Source organism: Eptesicus fuscus, chromosome 8, assembly GCF_027574615.1.
Source record: "Eptesicus fuscus isolate TK198812 chromosome 8, DD_ASM_mEF_20220401, whole genome shotgun sequence".
Classification (NCBI taxonomy): Eukaryota; Metazoa; Chordata; class Mammalia; order Chiroptera; family Vespertilionidae; genus Eptesicus; species Eptesicus fuscus.
This window is the reverse complement of record NC_072480.1, coordinates 33,589,051-33,606,108: the sequence shown is the minus strand read 5'-3', so window position 1 is coordinate 33,606,108 and position 17,058 is coordinate 33,589,051.

Below are 17,058 nucleotides of genomic sequence, written 5' to 3'. Positions count from 1 at the left end.
CCTGAGTAATTATGTATTGGCTTAATGTTCTTATTCAGTATACTTGCTTAAACTGGAATTAGATAAAATTATATACACATGTTATATTTGGTATGGGTATGAAGAATAATATTCTTTCAATTTCAACTTAATAACTTCATAATAGAGGATATATATAGAGCCTATTACCAAACATATTTTATTAAAATTTATTCCAGTAAAACATAATATGGTAGATATCAAAAGCAAAGCCATATTAAAATGTATAGGTATTATTATTAATAGAACCATATTGGGCTTACAAAAAAATAGAATTTAGTAAGGCCCTCTAGGATTAGTTTCAGGCCCATAGCTATTTAACATATTTATTAACAATCTGGATAGAGTGCTGAGAAGCAGATGATTCAAAATTGAGAAAAAAAGCAAATACCATGCTTGAAGATTTAAGATTCAATAAGATCTGGAGATATTAATAGAATGGACAAAAGGGTACTTAAGTCAGCCTTAGCACATGTGTTAGTAAAAAGAGAAGCAAACATTTCAAATTGGAACTTTAAGCAGCTTCCTTTCTTATGTTGGGGAGATGTAGCTGAACAGCATTCAGTATGTATATAATTAAAATATGTAATTATGCACATTGTTCTTTAAGATGCATGCACTTACCAATGCCAAAAAGTAGCTCTAAACATTCAGCTCTAAATCAATGTTGGAATCATTGCCAAAAAAGAACTATGGACAAAAGGCAAATTTTATCATAAAGTGATAAAAAATTCAACAGTTGGATATACAACCAGAGGCATGAACTTAAATCATAAAGCAGTATTAAACCACAGCTGTGTACAGTTCTTTTGTTCTTTATAAAGCACATACTGACAGATTGTAAAATATATAGAGAATATCCAAAAATAAGTTGTAAAATAAAAATAAATAATATCATGAAAAATTTTAAAACAAAATGAGAGTGATGAGAACACAGAGATTATGATAAATTAAAAAAGAGTAGTTATTAAGAAAAAATGTTTTAAGCATTATACATAATTTGGTGAAACACTTATTTTAGTTAAAAAAATTACAAATAGAATTGTTGAAGCATTTAAAAATCAATAAAATCCTGTATTGTACATCATAATGATGATTCATTGCTCTGGGCTTCAAACATGTTTGTGTGTCATTCTCCTGATAGATTATTTCCTATTAATTTTCTGATATATTGCCTTGTGTTTTATTAACCACTCCTTAAGTCATTCCAATAAACTCACTGTACAAGTTTTGATGTTGAATTTCTTTTAACAAGCCCCCTTAATAACTTTTACTTGGATTTTTTACTGATTTATCTATAATTGCATATTATTTTATTTTATCAGAGATTTGAAAGAGTGGGAAAGGCAGGCCTAACAAAAAAGAATAATTCATTATAATGTCATATAAATATCAGCTTAGAATATTTCCAGAAATAAGACGATATAAATAGTGAAAATGCAAATACAACTTTCAGATGAAAATTATGTTGTTATCTAAGGATGTCTAATGGGAGTAGTTAATATTAGCTAGATTGCTAGAAATTGTATAAGCATGCATTGAGAATACTCAGGGTTAATTAGGCACAGAGAATATTAGGGAGTGATTCGGAAGTTAATGTGAGGTATCTATCAGTTATTTTAACAAAATGAAGAGGAATATAACTACATTGAATATAAATTGGAATTTCTAGTCAATAGAAAAGCTTGGTATGTGTGAACCTGTTAAGGTATGATTAAATAATATTGCATTATTTTTATAATAATTTTTTTCTATGTTCTGTATTCAGCATGTGCAGAAAATTAAAGGGAATAAAATATGGTGATTTTAAGGTAACAGCCAGTTTTAAGAGGAGTGTTATGATCAGAATACCCAATAACATTTATTTGTTTTAAGAAAATTTTTAAAAACTTATTTGCACACAGTTAAAGTACATTGGTAGGCAGAGAATGAGAGACATAAAAATGAAAGGCAGATAACACAAACAGGATGACTTGGGATTACTGAGTAGGTTCTGTTTCATGTTGAAGATCTCTTATAGTCTCCAAGTTGAGGGGGTTAGCGTTGCTACCTGGTGCTTCTATGGGAAGACTCGGATAAACCTGAGAGAAGGACAGGTGAATCTGTGAGTTGTCTGTGACTGAAATTCAAGAGGTAACTTGTATGCATATACGCATTACCCATGGACACAAACAATAGGAATGTGAAGGCCTGGGGCGGGGCGGGGGGGGGGGGGCACAGATGGGTTTTAAGGGGTCAATGGGATGAAAAGGGGACATATGTAATACTTTTGAAAATAAATATTAAAAAAATAAAGACAAAATTTTCAGGGAGATATTAATTTGATGGGTAAAACCTTAAAGTGAAGTATGTTTACAAAGTTACATTGGATTTACCATATGACAAAATGACTAGAGACATAATATTCAGGATGATTTCTGTTATGTGACATCCATTCTCCAAGAAATGAGCTTAGGTAACAGTTACAGTTTTTATGACTCACATTGACGTACCTGTCTTGTCCAGAGTTTTCTAACATGCTTTCATTCAGACTGACAATTACCATTCCTTGAAACCTAATTCTTTATCCTTTTCTTTCCCCTGTGAGAATGTACTCTTTTTCCTCTTATTATTTATTCCTACTTTCTCTGGTTGCTAGTTAGCATTAATGTGTCAATGCATAATTAGTTTAAAATGCCCTTTACATTTATTCTGTGTAAGATATTACCCATCTATTAAATTTGAGAAAAATCTCATTATTAAGCACAAAAACCATGCTTCCTCCATGCTATCAGAAAAAAAGTGAGATTATAAATTCATAAAATGTTATTCAAATAAAACAAAATGTTCCAGTCTTATTAAAATCTAAGTGCTTTTTTTTTCTACTAGGAAATTAATTTAGTGTAATTTTCTTATCTCATATCACCCTTGGTTACTAGTCAACTAAACAGGAATTGGCTTTAATGTTGTTTTTATTGCTTAAATAAAGAACAAACGTTATTATGCATAGTATCACACATTCTAAGTGAAAATTGCTTTTTAAATAGAGTTGTATATTTTACATACATGTTTTTAACTTTCAATAAACATTTTAAGACAATTAAGGGCCTGCTATGGCAATGTTGTTGAACTTCTTAAAATTTCAAATATACAATATATTGAACACTAATATTACAAAATATTCAGTAGTTTTTATATATTTAATGTTGTATCATTACACATTAAAATTAAGTGTTAGAATAAAGCCAGTGCATGGAATTTTCAGAAATATAGTAAAAAATGCTAATATAAAATACCAGCCCCAAAACAAAGGCAACATGATACGTGCTTTCGATACTGTTTTATATTTTTTATGAAAAATTGACATTTATGCTTATCTAAGTGCATATAATTATTTGTAAATTTTTTTCTGATGGGCAATTTTGGTGACTGGCAAAATTCTCTATTAGTTTATAAGCTTAATACAACTTAAAAAAACAAACAAACAGTATCTGGAATTGCTGATCCAGAAGCAATTATTGCTTAAATAAAGAACAGGGGGTGCCAGACCAAGGCGGGGCACCGGTATTCTTTTACCTGTCTTCTTTTACTACAAACATATAAAGCTAAACTGACTATTTTAGCAAAAAAGAGATGGACAATGGCTAAGGTATTACTCACCTCTGATCCATTTTTATTACTATTTCTGTTTATATATATTTGGTAAAAATTGAGTATCTTTACTACATGAATTGCTATTTTTTACTACACTTTTCTTAAATACTCACTTTTTTTTAAGTTGAAGTTTAAATTTATAATAGAGTTGAAGTATGTCATGGACAGTGAAATCCCTTTGTAATTTATAAAATAACACTATTTTTCTTGAACAGAACTATCAACCTATCATTGGGGTACTATACCTAGTGCAAGCTGCTTAAGTTATATTTCATAAAAACTGAATAAAATTCAACAAATGTGGGTAGAGAGAAGGAAAATGAGCATTCTCCTTCATAGTGAAAAAAACACTTTCAATAAAAATTTACTCATTCACTTATATTTCTGATTCTTAAAATACTTTAATATTGTAGAAGAATATTTAAAAATGTTTGCTATGCAAAATTTGCTCATTGAAACTTATTCCCAAGGTCATGTGTCTTGCAGCTTTGCAAGATGCTGTTTTTGGCACATAGGAACCAGGGCTCTGGTACCAGAGCCTCATTAGCTTCCTCCTCAAAGAGATGAATGCCCTTTCAGAAGAATTAAATAAAAAGTCAGATAAAACTAGGGCAGAAATTGCTACCATGGATACAAAGCTGGACTCAGTACTATAGTTGCATATCTGAACAAGTTGTTGTACAAAACTGCAGGAAAAGCAGGGGCGGGGGGAAAAAAAAAGTAAATTCTGCTGCCAAAAGAAAAGTATTCCAAGGACATAGCAGTAAAGCACGACCCCGGTTTAATTTAGCGCTTTCCCAGTCAAAGTCACCCTCACACCACTAGCATGAAGATACAGGTCATGAAGGAGGCTTTGTGCTTGGCGGGGGTGGGGGTGGGGGTAGAAAGGGGTAGGAGTACATCAGAATCATTTTCAAGCCAATCAATAGTAATTTTTATAATATTTAAATAAGGACAAAAATCAATAAATGGTCGAAATATATTCCAGCTCCCCTGTAGCTAAAAGAATGGGAATGACAAAACTGATAAAAGTTAAATTCAAACTGTCAGATTTAAAAGATAAAGATAAAAGAGTAAAGGTTTTGCCAACAAAAGGAAAGAGATAAATTCAAGTAATATATTGCCTTCCTTTAATGCAAGTCCTTCTCAAATAAGAAAAGAGGACAACTTATGCTTACCAAACAAAACAAAACTAGCAAAAAATTATTGGGTGAAGTAAAATGAATTTCACATTTTTATTATAAAACTTGATATATAATAGAATAATTTTGAAATGTGAAACATTACAACTGTTTTGGGATTTCTGAAAAAAATTAAAAATGACTGAAATGTCATATTAAAAGGTAAAATTAAATTAAAATACTGAAATGTAAACTACTTTAATGGAAGTTGCATATTATTTACATTCTGTTAGTTCATTTATTAAAGGAGCTATTGCATGCATTTGGTGTGCACATTATGAGATCAACATTTATAACATCTGGACTGTCATGTACGTATATTCCCTAAAAACACCAATTAATCAAGAAAATCTGCTTGACAGAACTTTAGGAAACTACAGAATGGAAATAAGAAAAGACTATAAGGTGGGTGATTATAGTGGAATATATTGCTTTAAGCCACAGGGCTGCAGGAAATTCTAGAGAAAATCTCATATAATTTATATAATATTTCAGGTGTTTCTGGGAAACCTCTATTTAAAAAGTGACAATTTATCTGTGTTTTGATACATCCATTTGTGTTTACCAGGCATCCAAGGATGGAATGGCATTCTAGAGGGTATGTGTTAGCACAGTCTTTGAAGTGTGAACATAGTGAATTCAAGGAACTACAAGCAGTATTTTATACCTGGGATATAAATTGGGGCAGCTTTAATAAAAACATGAAGTAGGATTTTCATTCATCTATAATTGTAATCTCCACCTTCTGAACCATACTAAATAAATATTTAAAAATCTAAGGAAACATGCTTATTATACAAGAACATAAATCCTTTATTCCATCTGTCCAACCCATTTGCAATTCTTAACAGTCCACCTAAATAAAAGTTCTAGATCTTGGCTGTTGAAGATGACAGCTACTGCTCCAGCTGGTGTGGCTCAGTGGTTGAGTATCAACCTATGAACCAGGAGGTCATGGTTCCTGGACAGGGCACAAGCCAGGATTTGGGGCTCCATCCCCAGTAGAGGGTGTGCAGGAGGCAGCCAATCAATGCTTCTCTGTCACCATTGATGATTCTATCTCTTCTGCTCCTTTCTCTCTGAAATCAATAAAATATATTTAAAAAAAGATAACAGCTACTAACACATGAGGTTATTTTAATTTAGATAAAATTAAAGGTTCAGTTGCACTAGCCACAGTTGCTCAGTAGATCAATAGCTGCAGATATAGGTGGCTACTGCATATGATAGTTCAAATATGGAGCATCTCAGAACTTCCTATTGGAGAGAACAGAGAGATAGAGTGAAAAGGAAAGATAGACATCTACTGATAAATGAGATAAGGGATGACCTTTTTAAAACATACTCAGGCCTTGAAACATTGTCTTCTAGACCACAAGACACCAAAATTTAAGCTAAGGAAGTGTAATAAATATTTGTGTAGGAGAAAACCAAAAATGAGGCTGTAATTTATTGAACATTTATGTATGTTAGTCATTGTGTAAGCATTAGGACGTAGTTTGTGGCCACTTCCCAAACCTTACTCTTTGTGAAACAGGCATTTAAGACTACTTTCTGGCCCAGGATAGGGGCAGATTCTCTTACACTTCTGACATAAAATCTCCCCATTTCTTTTCAACTATTAGTGGCCAATTTACTCTTGTAATAAGAAAAAGACTGCTTCTGTTGGAAAGCTTATCTTACCTGCCACGGAAGTTGCCTTAAGTGTATTCCTTTCCCTTTTATAGGTAACTAGGGGCCCAGTGCACGAATTCATGCACCTTGAAGGAACTGTGGACCATGAGGCTGAGGTGGGCACAGGGACGTGTCTCGGCCCATCTCCATGCTCCTGCCCTGCCCCTCCTGCCGCAGCTCCAGGTCCCCTGTCTGCTGGCAGCCCTGCTCCCACCACCGCTGCTCCCACCACCACCGCTCCCACACACTGACGGTGTAGAGCGATTGGAGCCAGCGCCAGCAGCGGGTGCAAGCAGGGGTGGTGTCCTCAGCAGGTGCGAGCAGTGGCTGCTGCCTTGATTGCCCCTCAGAAGCAGGGGGAGGTGGAGAAGCCCTCAGGGGCGATTGGGGCCAGCAGGCGCCACTCGCACCCACACTGATGGTGCCGAGCGATCGGGGCTGGTGCCAGGCGCTGGCAGCGGGTACAAGTGGGGCTGATGCCAGCAGCAGGTGCAAGCACCTGGTGGGACATGGTGTGTGGGAGCAAAGAATTTTCAGTAACCACCAGAGGCTCGCCCTGATGACAATACCGGTGCCCCGCCTTGGTCTGGCACCCCCTGCTCACCTGCTCCACCATCCCACTGCGGCCGCTGCCTGCCATGTTCCATGCTCTAACACCTGCTGCTGATGCCCGCCATGTTCCGCGCGTGCCCCCCGGTGGTCAGTGCATGTCATAGTGACCCATTGTTCAGTTGTTCTGCTGTTTGGTCTATCTGCATATTAGTCTTTTATTATATAGGATTCTCCTTCTAGAACATTCTTCCCAATTCATTATATTTATTATTCTGTTGCTTTTATTCTGTTAGAATTTATTACATGTGACAGTATGAACCATATTTGGACTGTTTACTATTTTATTTGTAACATATTCTATAATGGCTGGTACAAATAAAATATATGTTTTTAAACATGAATTACTTTTACTGCTAATAAATAGTCACAAGGTAGCTATTACTTTCATGCCTTTTGCATATTAGGATTCTAACTCTTAATTAGGCTAAGTTATTTATTCAGGTCCATTTAACTAACAGGTTGAACACTGAAATTCAAAACTATATAGATTATATTTAACTCCTATTACATTGTGAAGACTGGATGAGACTGTGAGTAAAAACAGAATTTGGGAAAATAATTAGATACTATTGCAATAGTCAGAATGCATAATGATAAGAAATAGAGAAGATAGAAGGATTATAGGAGTATTAAAAAGATTGTTTCAACAAAACTTGTTTCATTAGGAAAAGGAAATAATAGAAAGATAGAAATTGACTATATCAGAATTCTAGTTTGCATGACTCAGGATATATATATATATGAGGTAATATGCAAATTAGGCCAGGACTCCATAACGGGTCACGACCAGACAGGAGGAGGCTATGAGTGCAGGTGAGGCCTGGAGCAGAGATGGAGACAGAGGCAGGGGGCCTGCCTGAGCTGGCGCAGCGGCTCAGGTGGCCCTTGAGTGGACACAGGCAGGAGGGTGGGGGATGCTGCAAGTCAGGAATGGGTCCTGGCCCCCCACAGCACCAGTCTGGCCTCCCATGGTGCTGGTCCAGCCTGAATTTCAGGGCGGCCAGCACTGTGTGAGTCAGGCTTGGGTCCCGGCTCCCCACGGGGTGCCTCCTCACACATGGGAGGTGGGGTGCCTCCTCGTGCAATTTAAATCATGTGCTGGGCCTCTAGTATTTTATAAACACAGTGATTATAAGATAATTGAAGTGTTTGGAGAAAGGTATTGGTATTTTGTGTTTAATCAGTTTAATACACTTGTATGGAAAAAACTTAGTGACAAGAGAAAGATGAGAGGGAATGAAAGAGAGAGAGAGAGGAGCATTCATTATGTTTTTTATTGAGATAAATAATTAGAAAGCTTTGGGTTATAAGTGCATGTTTGGCCAAAAGAAGGTAGTAATATCTCCAGAGTAAACTTTTTAAATACAAAGAATAAGTAACTAATAACTGAGAAGATCACATTGAATATTGGACAACAGCAAAGTTTCATTGTAAGAGAAAACAAAATGAGCTCATAATGAATTAGAGAATCAGCTACCATAAATGCAGAAGAGGAAAGAGACAGAATAAAGAATTTCAAGGAAGAGAGATAGTCACAAATGACAGAAATGGTTTAAGTATAACAATGCTTAAAAATCAGTTGAATTTAGCTAATAAATGTTTATCAATAACATTTCCTGAACACTTTCAGGGATGTGTCCGTAACAGAACAGTGAGTTGATTTTTGTTATGTAGTGTTCACTTATGTATATTTTGTAGCTTCAGCATAGGGTTTTGACATATAGTAAAGATATAACATGTGCATACACACACAAATGAAAAAAAAAAAATTAAGAACAGTGAATAGATAGTGCCTGTGCAAATTCCCTTCTTTTGTAAGAAGATGTGCTTTTAGATATATTTGAAAATAGCATTATATTTTGGTTCTTTTAAATTTTATGTTTCACTTTGATATGACATTTAAAAATATTCTATGTGTCATTTTCTTTCTAATTATAAATATTTATACAAGCAAGAATTCAAAAATGAATAGAAATTCATTTTGAGAAATCTTATCATTATCATTCTTATGCATTCATTTATTTTGTTGTTGTTTATTTTTTTTGTTTTTGTTTCCTTTTGATTTTTTTTCAGGTGAAAAAGACAATTTAGTTCAATGACAATACACAAAATTATACTCAGAGATTTTTTTCTGTTTTTCTTCTGCTTGGCTTTCTGCATCTCATCTATAACTCACTTCCCTTAGTTATAGAGAGGAGCCCACTTTTATTCACTGTCTTCTTGGCCACCATCCACATTTTAGAAGCCCTTAAATGCATAATACTTAAGACTTTTTCATGGCTGCCATCACGAAAAGGTCCCACCAGTTCTCCAGGTTTGATGAGTGTTCAAAGAAGGGACAATTTACAGATCTACTAGTAGATGTAGATATGTAGATATAAATGGAGATATAAATATAGACATTGATATCTCCTGTTTGGAAGTGCTCTCTCTACAAGTTCAAGAATGCTTTCATCCTCTCAGGCCTGTTTGGTAATTCAAGGTAGATTAAACACACACACACACACACAAAAAAAAAAAAAAACAACACACAAACACACAAACAAACAAAAAAACTGTGTACTAAGCAAGATGAAGAATATAAAGTTGAGACAGCTTTATATAATGTAGGTCACACTAGAATTTAGATCAGTTCAATTTTGCCTGTTGAGAAAAAAACTAAAGACTATCATTAAAATAATTAAGTATAATATATTACAGTATTTTTTTCTGCTAAAAGTAAGCCAAGTTGCCCTAGTTGGTTTGGCTCAGTGGATCAGCCTGTGGACTGAAGGTTCCCAGGTTTGATTCTGGTCAAGGGCACATGTCAGTGTCGTGGGCTCAGTCTCCAATAGAGGGTGTGCAGGAGGCAGCCAATCAATGATTCTCTCTCATCACTGATGTTTCTATCTCTCCCTCTCCCTTCCTTTCTGAAATCAATAAAAATTTATTTTTTAAAAAGTAAGCCAAATTTATTTTAACAAAATATTTTACAGAGAAAAATCTGATTAATAATCTTAAACCATTACCACAACTACCTTTTTATTGTTACATTTACAACATAGATTTCTTTGACACAATGTTCAAAGCTTTGACATTAGGAAACCTACAGAGACCAAATTTCTTAAGAACAACTTATCACTTTCAATTTTACATCACATCGAACAATATCTCAAGCACTTGTTGATGAAAAGTAAACTGTCCAGCAACATTTATTTTTTACATTACTAAAAGAGAAAGACATTGCATTTAGCTTTTCATAGTAGTGGCTGAAGGTGAGAGAACGTAAAAAATATTTCTTATACTATTATTTTAATTACAAAGAAACACAATGCTAAAACTGATATTGAAGTTTCCTTTTCTTCTGAACAAAACAATAACATTTCAAATCACTATATATATTTGCCATTGTCTAACAAAACTGTTGTTTGTGCATAGGATTTAGTTTATTATTTTTTATCCTTTTAATAAAAAGGAAAAGAATGCATAATTTTTATGTAACCTAGTTATTTTATGCTTGTGATCATGCTGATTCCTACCAAAAGAAACAATTCATTTACTCATTTAAGTGTTTGTTCAATGACTGTTTTTTGAATACCCTCTATGAGCCAGAACCTGCAATAAAAAATAAAAATATAGGTATTCTCTCACATATAGAATCTGTAATATCTTGAAGTTCATAAGCTAGTGGTTGAGGTAAATATAAAACAAAAGTTTAAAAGTTACATATAGCATTGAATACTGCAATCAATATTGTGAAGAATAAGGATGAATCAAATTTGAATGACTTATTAAATGCCACTTTATGGAAATAAAAATCAACTGAAACCTGTAGGATTGGTAGGAATTAGCTAGGAATAGTGGGCAAGGGGCATATTTAAGATAGATTTACAAGACATTATAATTATCCTATACTAGAGGCCCGGTGCATGAAATTCGTGCACTGGGGAAGGGGGTGTCCCTCAAACCAGCCTGCACCCTCTCTAATCTGGTACCCCTCAGGGGATGCCCGACTGCTGGTTTAGGCCCGATCCCTGTAGGACAGCCTTCTCACAATCCGGGACTGCTGGCTCCAACTGCTCACCTGCCAGATTACTCCTAACTGCTTCTGCCTGTCAGCCTGATCTATGATTAGGACCCCTCAGGGGATGTCGGAGTGCCAGTTTCGGCCTGATCCTGCAGGCCAGGCCAAGATACCCCACTGGTGCACAAATTTGTGCACTGGGCCTCTAGCTATAAAATAAAATAGAATCTTAACCACACCCCTGCCAACCTGATCTATGATTAACTGTTCCAATGTTGACCCAATTGCTCTCAATTGCCTTCCCCTGCTGGCCCAGTTGCCCCCAACTGCACTCCCCTGCAGGCCTGATCACCCCAAACTGTCCTCCCCTGCTGGCCTGATTCCCCCAACTGCCCTCTCCTGCAGGTCCGGTCGCCCCCAACTGCCCTCCCCTGCCAGCCTGGTCGACCCTAACTGCCCTCTCCTGCAGGCCTGATCACCCACAACTATCCTCCCCTGCCTGCCATTTTGTGGCAGCCATCATTGACCACATGGGGGCTGCCATCTTTGACCACATGGGGGTGGCCTTCTTGTGTGAGGCCATAAGGGTCAATTTCCATATTATCTCTCTATTATATAGGATTATAAGAGCCTAATATGCTAAGTGTCTGGTCATCCAGTTATCTGTTTAACCAATCAAAGTGTAATATGCTAGTGATATGCTAAGGCTGCTCAACTACTCTCTATGACATGCACTGACCACCAGGGGGCAGACAGTTGACTGGTTGACCCATCACTATGATGTGCACTGACCACCAGTGGGCAGATGCTCCAACCAGTAGGTTAGCTTGCTGCTCTGGGTCCAGCCAATCGGGACTGAGAGAGATGGCCTGGATATGCCCTGGAGCCCTTCTGTGGTCCCTCCCTAGCTGGCCAAACTTCCGTGTCCCTCCCCAGCCCTGACTGTGCACCGGTGGGGTCCCTCGGCCTGGCCTGTGCCCTCTTGTAATTCAGGACCCCTCAGGGGATGTCGGAGTGCCAGTTTCGGCCTGATCCTGCAGGCCAGGCCAAGATACCCCACTGGTGCACAAATTTGTGCACTGGGCCTCTAGCTATAAAATAAAATAGAATCTTACCCAAAAGATGAACAGAAGTCACTAAAGACTAGTGAACATTTGAAGGACTCAATGTTACATATTTTTTAAAGATTATTCTAGACAGCATGTATTGAAAGGATGTTTTAGCATGGGGTGGGGAGAAGCAAGAGGTTAATTCAAAGACCATTAAAGTAACCCAAACAAAACTACAAGTTAACCCTCCAAAACAATCCAATTAAAAAAACAGGCAGAGGACCAAATAAACATTTTTCCCAAAGAGGACAAACAGATATGAAACAGACATCACTAATCTTCAGGTAAAGGCAAATTAGAACCACAATGAGATACCTCTTCACACATAAGATGTGGTATACATTCATAATATAAAATATTATTTAGCCATAAAAAAGAATGAAATCTTGCCATTGACAACTGTATGCATCTATAGGGTATTATGTTAAGTGAAATAAGTCAGCAAGGGGAAGAAAAATACCATATTTTATCTACATGTGGAACATAGAAAATAATCAGAAGTGAATAAACATAACAAAACAGAAGCATATCTTAGATATGGAGAACAAGTTGATGGTTGCCAAAGGGGAGGGGAGTGGGGAAATTAGAATGAAAATGAGATGGAGGTTTAAGAATGAACAGTTGAGTCTGTCAATGAGTAGCATGAGAAAGATAAAGTTGTCAATATCAGCTTCCACTTTTCAGAACTGAGAAATTAACTAGTTGAATAATAATATTCTTTAATAAGATAAAGAATAAAGAAAATATATTTTGCATTTAAGACCAGGATACTTTTTTAAACCTCACCTGAGGATATGTTTATTTATTTTGAGAGAAAGAGAGAAAGAAGGGAGAGAGAGATCAATGTGTGATAGAGACATTAATCAGTTGCCTCCTGTACATGCCTTGATGGTGATAGAACCCACAACCTAGATATGTAGGTATGAGCCCTGACTGGGAATGGAACCTGTAATCTTTTGATGCACAGGACAATGCTCTAATCAACTGAGCCATCAGGCCAGGGGAAATTCAGAATACTCTTGACCATAATTGATATTTTAGCAAGATACTTAGTGGGGATATTAAATGAGCATTTAGATATACAGACATAGAGATCAGATAAGGTGCCTGAGCTCTGGAGTATACATTTGTAAGACATGTGGATGGCTTTTTTAGGAAATGGGAATAAAATAAATCCATAAGACTAAACAAATGAAATTACAAGTGAAGAGAACACAGAGAGACAAAGGTTGATAAATTCCAAAATTAAAAAGCCTCAAAAAGGAAGAAATGTTAACAGAGACATGTAAGTGTAAGATGACAGAGGATGATGAGGAACAGAAAGTGGCATCTTGGATATAAGTTCTCTAAGTTGCTCCCTAGTAAGAGGAACTGTCAAATGTATGGAATGTCATTGAGATAATCAGAGATGATAGGATGAAGGTCATCCTTCATATTTGGGAGCACATATATCATGGTTACAATTAAGAAGTTTATTTAGTTAGAGAGTTGGAGCTTTATATTACATCATCATGGATGCTTTTCAAAACATTTTGCAATTGAAATACTGAGGCAAAGGGCTACTTACTTATTGGCAATAGCCAGTATATATATGAAGTGACATTTGAAGGCAAGTGTATTAGACCTAAAAGTCCAATCTTATAACAACTAGACAACAATTTTATATATTGCCAGATTCTATCCAATTACTTATATATTTAATTTGGACTCTCCGTTTGACCTCTGAATGCATTGAAAATCCTAGTAACAGTCCAGTTTCCTTTGAACTTTACATATTCCACTTCTTTTGAAGGATATAGCCTCTCTTCTCTTTCTTGACTATTATTAAAAATTTAACTAAGCACCACCTCTTTTGAAATTGCTTATAATTGTTACTTTTGTGCTCTTTTGTGATTAAAGTATCCTCCTTCCTTCTATCCTCACACAGCACCAAATACATATCTCTGAATATTGTCATCAGTATGTAATATCTTGTTTATTCACCTGTCTTTCCTACTGGCCTGTATCTTCTTGTGGTCAGGAACTGTATTTTAGTGATATCATATTTTCACTACCTGGCATAGAGTGAACAACAATAAATGAATGTGTGAATAATACCTCAAAAATTTACTTTTCAAATTTTAGTATTTATTTAACTCATTATCTTCTTTGTATTCATTTGAATATCCTGGTTCAAAGCAGAAACCATTAGAAAAAGTTAATATAACTTGATTTTTTTTCTATTATTCAAAGCATTAAGAAAAAGGATGATACATAGAAGACAAAATTTAACATGAATATGTATTTATGGTATTATATGGAAATTATTCATGTTAGTATTTCAGGTGTAATTTTGAGAATATAATGATATTTGGGGTCCTCTTCAATTGTTTTATGTTAAGATATAGAAGAAAAGGAACATAAGGTTGTTACTCTGTTTCCCAGAAGATACATTCTTTTCTTATTTTTTTTTTTTTCTTTTTGTCTTTAATTTTCTTTTCTTTTTTGGAAGAGGACAATTTTACTCTGTAAGTGCGCCAACATTGGAAGCAAAGAAGAAAACAGTAAATAAATGAAAATCACCTTTATAATTTTAAGTTGTCTATAGACACAAAAGTCATTCATTAAAAGTTTTCTGACTCCATAGTTTACACAGACTTATTAAAATGTTAATAGTTGCCCTTCCCATCCCTTCCCCGCTGCACACCTGGCTTGCTGTTTTACTAGTTCTTTTAGAATTATTTAAAAATATTAATCTAAAACATCTCAGTTCAGATAAACAACTGGTCAGTTCAGTTTAACAATTTATTTCTCTTGTTTATTATTTTATGCAATGTGTTTATTTATTTATTGACACAAGAGAGCAGTGACGCTTTGTTATAATTTTGAATCTGGCCATATTTTATCTCACTATCTAAGATAAGTGTAAGTTTTGGGCAAATGTGATTTATTTAGTTTTCAAATATATCAACATATGTAATCTTGACATCTATATTAAGAATGACACACAATTCTGAAAATTTATGTTCAGGAATTTATGTGCCACATTAAAAAAAAATATCTAATACGTATTGAGTCAGGAGGCCTGAGTTTTGGTCCCAATTCTAATGCCAACATGCTATGCTTTACTATAAATCACATTTTCATAAAATTTATTTGCCTTTTTATTTAAATGGTGAATTTTTAAAAGAATAACTTTAAGTTTCCCGCACCATTCTATGTCATAGAGGGGAAGTTGCCTTGCATGTGGCCAATATAGTTGTTCCCAGATATTGCAGTGTAAAACAATTTCTTTAGATTCCAATTTTCAGTGTTGTATTTTTTCTTACTAAAATGCATATTTAAGATTTCCAATTAAAGAGAATATAATGTTAATTAATCTGGGCTTGGGCAAGTAAAATCAGGTATAGTTGATGACTTCTATTTGTATGTTTTTCTTCTCTTTCCATTATTAAAGCATACAATCAAAGTTATATGCACAAGTCAGTTTGAAAAGTTATTTTCCTTTAGATGTATTTTAATATACCATGTATTGTTAATCTATATTCAGGTATATACCTCTTATGGCAAGAATTGAAGGAGATACATGCACAATTCTGTAGACCTACTGCTATATGCATAAAGGTTAAATTATAAAATAAAATGTCAAAGTTACTCAAAGAGAATTCATCTTTGTTTTAGGACAGATAAGCAATAACAGTTTTTAAAAGTCAATTCTAAATTGACCTCCGTCATATTACAGAGGCTCTGACTGGGGACATAACTATAACCCAGGAGAATATTATTTTATATGGGAGGTATGGCCAACACCTGACATAAACTCCATGTAAAATAAGAACAAGAAAATGTAACTCCTTTTCCTTGATGTGTAACTAGACTTCCTCAAAATGATGTATAACAGAATTTAATAAGGAATGAAACTAGCAAATCATAATATATCTATTATTCATTTATTTATTTATTGCTTTCAGTAATTTGTACTGATTCTTATAATACTTAGGAATTATTTTACAAATGCAAAATATGTTTGGTCATGTGAACTGTTAATGGTCATACATGTTGCTAACTATAAAAAACTAGAGGCCCGGTGCACGAAATTCGTGCACGGAGGGGGATTGTCCCTCAGCCCAGCCTGTACCCTCTCCAATCTGGGACATCCCTTTCACAATCCAGGACTGCTGGCTCCCAACTGCTTGCCTGCCTGCCTTCCTGATTGCCCCTAACCGCTTCTGCCTGCCAGACTGATCACCCCCTAACCACTATGCTGCCAGCCTGTTTGCCTCCAACTTCCCTCCTCTGCCGGCCTGGTTACCCCTAACTGCCCTCTCCTGCAGGGTTGATCACCTCCAACTGTCCTCCCGTGCAGGCCTGGTCCTTCTCAACTGCCCTCCCTTGCAGGCCGGGTGCCTCCAAACTGCCCTCTCCTGCTGGCCATCTTGTGGTGGCCATCTTGTGTCCACATGGGGGCAGGATCTTTGACCACATGGGGGCAGCTATATTGTGTGTTGCAGTGATGATCAATCTGCATATTACTCCTTTATTAGATAGGATAGAGGCCTGGTACAGGGGTGGGGGCCAGCTGGTTTGCCCTGAAGGGTGTCCCTGATCAGGGTGGGGTTTCCTTGGGGTGTGGGGCGGCCTGAGCGAGGGGCCTGTGGTGGTTTGCAGGCAGGCCACGGCCCCTGGCAATGCAAGCAGAGGCCCTGGTATCTGGAATTTATTTTCCTTCTGCAATTGAAACTTTGTAGCCTGGAGCAGAGCCAAGCCTGGGGCTCCCTCCGAGGTCCGCAGCCATTTGTGTTGGGGTTATAATTGAAACTTTGTTGCCTTAAGCGGGTGGGCCCAGCCA